General features: G+C 37.0%; 1 long non-coding RNA gene across 1 annotated transcript; it reads right to left on the reverse strand.

The window, feature by feature from the left end:
- Nucleotides 1-7,101: 7,101 nt before the first annotated feature.
- LOC137572601 (uncharacterized) lies at nucleotides 7,102-7,699 on the reverse strand. Its single transcript, XR_011031708.1, has 3 exons — nucleotides 7,652-7,699; nucleotides 7,421-7,589; nucleotides 7,102-7,343 (listed from the first exon to the last, which is right to left on the reverse strand). It is a non-coding gene; the product is annotated as an uncharacterized lncRNA (long non-coding RNA).
- Between the last annotated feature and the right edge of the window lie 394 nt (nucleotides 7,700-8,093).

The following is an 8,093-nucleotide window of genomic DNA, read 5'->3' on the forward strand; positions in this document are numbered from 1 at the left end:
CAAGACAAGGAAAACCAAAAATCAAATTCATGAAAGAGAAAAACAAAAATTGTTCCAAGGTGTACCAAGCGCTTGATTAATTGTGCAATTGAAATTGAATTAAAAGCGTGTAAATAACAGACTGAAAAAGTAGAGTGAGAGAAAGAGAAAAAAAAATAGGAAGAAATCAAAATAGAAAAAAAAGTGTGTAATAAAAGTCACCAGAAAGTGGAGAGACGATGCCGGACAGACTGGCGGATGGACCGACTGACGGAAGGACAGACGGACAGAGCTAAATTGAATTTATGGTAAATGCAAATGAGCGGGAAACTGAAATAAACATCAACATGAAATTGATTGAGGCGAGAGAAATATGCAAAAATTTATATATACATATGTATGTATGTAGGTACCTACAGATAGATGTATGTATGTATGTACATACATATATAGTACATACAGAGTATATATCGTGGGTAACAACTAAAAACATATTGTGCACACGAGCGTAGTGCTCTGGCGCGATTACGATTAAACACGCTTGTAAATAGTCGATCGGAGATGAAAAAGCACACTTAAATATATCTACACTTGGAAAAAATCAACTTGATTATCTATTTTGTTGGCAAAGCCGCTCGAGAAATCGTAAAGAATACTATATAAGTTGGATTTTCCTTCGTATTAAAGCTTTTCTCCAGGAACAACTTTGAAAGTCACAAATCTATTACTTTATTGGGACATCCAAAACTAATGTACCCTACTGATATTGAAGCTATATCTGGCTCTATATGCCATTAGTCACTCTAGGCAGCATTAAAATCTTGTGATATTTATAAAATCGTTTCGACAGAGTTCTCTACTCTTCATGTCATCAGCCCAAACTACTCACAGAGGCATATCTTGACTTTTGAATCTTTCACTAGCTGTTGGACTTCTATTCTAGCTTTTGCCTGGATATAAACGGCATATTTTGGATATATTATGATATATGTATATACATGTATAATATACAGTGTATATATATTAAGTTTACACTGCAAAGAGCAAAATAAGGAGTCGGCACTTTTTCCCAAAAAACAATTTATATAATTTACAGTCAAATTTGTTTTTTTATGACACATGATTAAATAGTCCATCAAGATGAATTTGTCCTACCACAAAGCAAATGCTTTTTATGGTGAATATTAATATTGCATTTTACCAATATTTTAGTTTTGTCAATCCTTATGAAACACTTGAAGAAAAATAAAGTAAATAAGTCGACTCGCCGACTTTAATATACCGTGCATCAGTAACACAAATATATTTTAAATTTATAATAACAAATGCAGCCAGCGGCCAATTCCTGCCTTATGGGAAAAGGTTTATATGCATAACACGGCTCTTTTTAGTCTTATTTTGGCATATGCCTGGAAATTTATATCAAAATTAAGTGTCCCAAAGTTATAAAGTAGATAAAATACGGGAGATAATCGAATTTTTCAAATTGCGGAGGCGGAAAGGGGCGTAACAAAAGTTTTAAATAAACTCAATCACTTTACATACTTCGCCCACATACTAAATTTGGTGGCTCCAGCTTATATAGTCTGTGAGATCTAGGTGTTTATATGGGCGGATAGACGGACATGGCTAGATCGACTTGGCTTAATATCTTTCATGGGGTCAGAAAAGCTTCTCTCTGCCTGTTACATACATTTTAGCGACTTTAATTTACCATTTCACCTTATGGGTGCATGGTATAGTAAAGAAAACTCGAAATGTAGCTAAATATACAATGTCACTGGATGACATTCCCATCCTCCAATCCACTTTTTGCCATCGACTCACACAAGAAAACCTATCCAAAGTAATTCAATTTATAAATCAACAAGCCAATACGAATCTCTTTAGAACACTCTAATACACTCACTATAAGTCCATTAACTCCCTTAGCAGCCAATAAGTTTAAATAGCTTAGAAACCGACTTATGTAGCTAAAACAAATATGGATTCTTAAACTAAATTAAGCCATATATGTAATTCTATGATTCAGTAAAAAGAAAAGGAAAGAATAAACCTGAAAAACTGATTAGTTGAGACCAGATTTTGGAGTGAAAGATATACTATCTATCTACGTCTATGTAAGATTTATTTAGTGTCTAATCTAAAGATTTGAGAAGTATAAAGAAATAAAGATATATATTATTTTTAGCGACAAATTTAAAAACCAATTTATACTTGCTATTAAAACTTGACAAGTTTTTCTCTGAGTGCAATTATAAGTCAGCTTACCGCTGCTGTGGCTGCTGCTGCAGGAGTTGTTGAGCTTGAGAGCTTGTAACGAGGTCGGTCTGAAGGCGACCCAGGAAAGGCGTTGCATGTTTAAGCCGCACTAAGTATATTTGCTGAAGAGAGAGAGAGATTGGCGAGAGGAAGGAAGCTGTCAGTAATAAAGAAGTTAAAAGATCAGAAAATAAATCAATTTACAAAGCCAATTGAAACAATGTTAAGTAAAAGTATATATGATAGGAAAAGTCATATAAACAAAAGCGGATTTCTAAGACAAGACAGGAAATATACGAGAAAGTGAGGGAAATGTCAGGAAAATATTGTCGTCAAATAGTAGGAAAACGCCTTTCAGTTTTCTTCAAACTTTGTAAGCCATCCATTACGTTAGAAGAAATTCCCAATTCGGTGTCAAATTCTCAGTAGTAAATGCACCGCATCCATATGTGACTGTTTAGGGGATATGCCCGTTCCTTGGGGTAGGGTAACGTTTTCGTGCGATAAACTTATTTTGCACATTTTCGCGTTCAATTGAATGCGCAAACTGTTCAACTGAGTGAGTAATATTCAACGACAAGAGACGGAATGGATGGAGTGGACAGCAAATGGCAACAATATGGCAATTGTGGGAGGGTGAGCGGGTGCGCGGGTGCGCCACGTACCTACTTACCTATCTGAACAAAAAAAGGCTAACCCCCCTAACTCTCCAGGCAATCATCCGTATCCAAAGCACACTCCATAGACCACGATATTATACTATATTGAGCGAACGCACTTAAGTGCCTTACTTTACTTTACATTACTTTTTTCTAACCGATTCGCATTAAACGTGCACGTTTTTTACATACCAATGTTGCCTTTTTTTGTTGTTTTTGTTGTGGTCAAACAAGTTTAAGTTTATTTATGATTGGATTTGATTTTATTAAATAAAAAAGCAACACACATTGCCATACAAAGCCAGCGGGCGGTAAGCGTAATTGCTCGAACACCGCAAGGAGGGAGTGCTGATCGATATATAAATATATATATATATGTATGTATGTATGTGTGTGTGTATGTATCTGGTGGATGCGGGTCGGAGCTGGAGACACCCCCATCTACCAAACTACCTACCACGGTTGTTGTTTCTCTAATACAGTTGTAAAACAAAGAAACATTTATTTTCGGTCAAACTTCCGCATTTGCTACACGATCGACCCGTGCCTCAAGGGGGCCCAAAAGAAGTGTGTACAAATATGTATAACACACACACACACACACACATGTGACTGTGGTGGGGGTCCACTCTTTACATATGTACATGATTTGGGGCAAAGTCGGCGCATCTGGGAAAGAAATGTGAGGCATCGTGTCGATACGATACTATTTTGGCATAATCATGTCTACAAATATGTAAGTCGGTGGAGTTGAAGTTGCGTTTGCCTCCTCTTTCATTCGGCTAGCTATTTGTTTTCGTAATGCTTTGCATTGTGACTTCATAATTGCCCTGCCAATCGACAAGCGACATTACATTAGAGATGGCCGCGTGATTCCATGCTCAGAAGGTCCAAACGGAAGTAGGAGTTCCTTACTTTGTGATGTCTACAAATCAACTTGATCCTAGATAGAAGAGAACGTATTGAATGCACTATCCGAAAGGGTGACGAGAGTTGGGGATAACATACTACACAGATAATACCCAAAGCTCAGTTAGCCATAGGAAGACTGTCTTCAAGTCAAAAGTGTGATTAAGGCCAACACTTTTGCCTTTCTCTTAAAGTTAACAAATTACTCTCTGGCCTAGATTTCAGTTCAGTGCCGAAATCTTTGATTTATTTTGCCAAATCTCAATCACGCTCCCATCTCTTGACATCATTCCAATGGGACTACACTTACCTTTAGCTAGCTCTGTCTGCATTTTGTCAGCGATTTGCACAATGTGCACATACCTTTTTCTTGCTACTTGTATCTACTATAATTTAGCGCTGTCTTCTATGCAATACTTGGGCATTGTGTGAGGCTCCCCCCAACCGCCCATCTCGCCACGTCTATCCCCTTTTTCTCAGTTTTTTTCCGCTTTTGTTTGGCAATTACAAAATTTGTAATTTCAGGCGTCGCGATGCGCCGCGGGAATCTAAGCAGAGTTGAAGTTTTCGCAACCAATTGCAAACTTGTTAGAGAGCCTGGGCCTGCCTTCTCATATGTATGTAGGTGTATGATAATCCATGGTAATGGTGCTAATCTCGACAAGAATGCCACAAAACTCGATTCGCCTTGAGAGAATCGAAACTGAACCTCAAATTGGATACCATTTTGGGAAACCCAAAAAACTATCTACCCCCTAGAAATGGTTTAAAAATGCAAAATAATTTCTTTGTTATGTTTTCTTGGCACTCCTCAAAAGAAAAAAAAAACAATAATAATAGCGTTTTCAGTGCGGTAGCTCTGTCATTTTACTTCAATCAAAAATTGTTTAGGTGGTTTTGTTTGGAAACCCTTTTGTTAATAATTTTTTCATATTTTTTTTCTCTTTTTGCATACAATGCCCATTGGGAGGGAGTGAGGTATTTATGATATGAATTCCATTGTGCTCGAGCCGCGTTATAATGTATAGCATTGAGGCGGGGGAGACCGCCGACTTTAATGACACTAAACAAGATGATATTGCGGTTTTCCAATCTCTTTTTGTTACTCTTCTCGCCGCACTACTGTTTAGTGCCATTATTGGGTAGCATTGAATGGATTGCCGCTTGAATTGGCGGATTTTGCGCTGATGATGAGCCTTGTTTTGGTAGCCATGAAATTTGCATAGCTGCTTATCGCGGGCTGGGCGCGGCGCGGCGGGGCGGGGCGGGGAATGGCAATTGAAAAGGTTAACTTTAAATGGCATTTGGATAATGCGATGACGCCAAAAATAACAAGAAAAAAACTCACAAAAACAAAAACAGAGACAACGGCATGAAAAAATAAAAACCAAAAGCCAACAATTGAAACTGAATGAATGCAAATCGTACATAAACCAAAGTACGAGAAGTGGAATTGATTTTGGCGGATTTGGTTGAACTTTTTTTTTTTCTTTTACCTGATTGATGGGGGCGTGATTAAACTGTTTTGCATAAAAAAAGGTAAGGTTACCTGTGTATGGCTATGGGAAACAGAATGAGATGAGTAGGAACACAAATTAAAGGTCATTTCTATAAAAGGGAGCCAATAACCGTTTAAAGTAGTTTTTTTCGACATATATTGACAGCAATTAGAGATGAGTCAACGTTTTTTTTGGCCACACTAAGTCCATATATTAAACTCTTTGATTAGAAAAGTGGAATAATATTACACACCAGATTCCAAACATCGGCCATGAAAGAGATGTCAACGTAAACCGTCATCCCAAATAGAATATACCAAGTTTGGTCAGAACAGAAAGAGGCATTGAAGAAAGCATCTCTTTTTGACTGGAATGACGAGAAGGGGTTTATATAGTTATATCTGTCCGTCTAGGTGTCCATCTGTTTGGATCAAGGCGATCTTCCTTTAGAACGTTAAGGGTAGTTTACTGAATCCGTATCTGAATCGGATTCCGATTGATCAATTCACTCTGCCATATTCCACGCATAGACTTACGAGCTATTATTTATCATACATACATTTTTAAGCTCATTTTTAAGCTCATTTTAACAAGATCAGAACCCTATATTATTTAGCTTTCATAGAAACGATCGATAACATTTGCGTTTTAAATCAATATTTTGTTTTGTTTCCGAATGATTGTTATAACATTTGTTAGCTTAAAATACATATAACCAGAGGGCCGGGGCTAACTTCGACCGCGTCAAAGTTTGTATACCCTTGCAACTTTTTTGGTAACTCTTTCCTTACCTATTAGCCATCAATGTGGAAGAACATTTTATATGAAAAGGCTTATGTTTGCGAAAGAATGGCCTACAATCATAGGAAATAACGAAGATATTGATCATAGTCACTGTTTTCGACCGATCGTTCTTATGGGAGCTATATGATATAGTCCCGCGATCTTTATCAAATTCGACACAGTCATTAACAGATATATTAAATTAAGAAATGTTTAATTTGAAAACAATCACGTTAAAAGTAACGAAGTTATTTACAAAAGTCACTGTTTTCGCCCGATCGTTCCTATGGGAGCTATATGATATAGTCACCCGATCTTGATCAAACTTGGCACAGTCATTAACAGATATACTTAACTAACAAATGTTTAATTTGAAAGCAATCGCGGTAAAAGTAACGAAGTTATTTACAAAAGTCACTGTTTTCGACCGATCGTTCCTATGGGAGCTATATGATATAGTCATCCGATCTTGATCAAATTTGACACAGTCGTTTATAAGCGTAATAAACTCTGTAATATCAAGTTTCACGATAATAAAATAGAAAATAACAAAGTTATTAAGAAAAGTCACTGTTCGTGACTTCGGGGTTTGTATGGGAGCTATATGATATAGTGGTCCGATCCGGCTGAATCCGGGATACAACGCCTGCAGTATATACAAGCCTAGGTGCAAAATTTCAGCTCTGTAGCTCTTACGGTCTAGGAGGAGTTTGCGTTGATCCAGACGGACGGACGGACAGACATGGCTATTTCAACTCGTCTCGTCGTGCTGATCAAGAATATATATACTTTGTATGGTCGGAGATGCTTCGTTCTATGCGTTGCACGCTTCTGACCAAAATTAATATACCCTTTTTGCAATGGTATAAATATGGTTAGATTGATTTGGCTACTAATGCTGATAAGAAATCTACTTACTTAAGGTATAAGGAGCATCAATTGTTATCGATTATACAATTTGTTTTAAACTTTTAATAAAATTTCTACATATACATAAGTATTTTCCTGATGCATGTCAATTTTATATTTTCTACTGTGCACTTATACAGGTTTTTATCCAAGGCAGGAATGGAAAGGGAGGGCAGCTGAACATTTATTCAATAAGTCGTCCCGCTCACTCACCGATTTCCGATTCCGATCGAGTGGAAACTCCATCCGCGGGATCCCACTGGCACCATCCACCATCTCTTTACAGCTGCCACAGGCACACCAGTTGCCAGATGCAGGGTTAAAAGTAATTAATTTTTAATTTCTGCAATTGTTTTAACATAAAAGAGGTCAATATTTTAGATATATGTATAGTTAGTAACTTATGTATATTTTGCATACTTTTTGTTTTCGAACCTAAAACCTTCATAAACCAGTAGATGCCGGTTATTGAGAGAGCACATTGCAGTAACGATCCGAAGAAAAACAGTCACAAAATTTGTTTAATGAATTTACGGGAGATACTTCGTTTCGGAGCTCTTTAGTATACACACTTCGTATAATCTTCGTCCTATTCATGTAAATTGATCATTTGAGCACAATAATAAATATATTATTTAGAAAATGCTGTACCCAGATTGAGTAGAACTTTTTAGAGCGTTGCCAAATTAATTCATTTTTCTTCCTTGTGCACTTTTTTTGTGAAAACACTTTTTTTTTAGTGATGCATTTGGAAAATATCGATGAAAAGGTCAATCGAACCGCCTGAACGTCGGAGTAGCACCTCTAGATGTTCGAGCTGGCATCCTTTGCTCAATGTCGGAGTCGAATCTGGTATGACGCACAAGTTCGCATCCAACGGAGGGTATATAAAGCGCCCTGCAGCCAAATTTCTCATTTTAACGTGACTTTCACCCGGTGCGAATATTTCAAATGTAGGAACTTGAACATCCGCTTTACATTTTGAAATGGTGTTTAAAGTCCCTAGTACCATTTTCCTTAGTTTTTAAATTTCCCAAAATCTTATTTTAAAATAAATGGCGGCTGTCAACATTGTCCTGTTTTTGACAGTTAA

The sequence above is a fragment of the Drosophila tropicalis genome, unplaced genomic scaffold (assembly GCF_018151085.1).
Source record: "Drosophila tropicalis isolate 14030-0801.00 unplaced genomic scaffold, ASM1815108v1 contig_39, whole genome shotgun sequence".
Lineage (NCBI taxonomy): Eukaryota > Metazoa > Arthropoda > Insecta > Diptera > Drosophilidae > Drosophila > Drosophila tropicalis.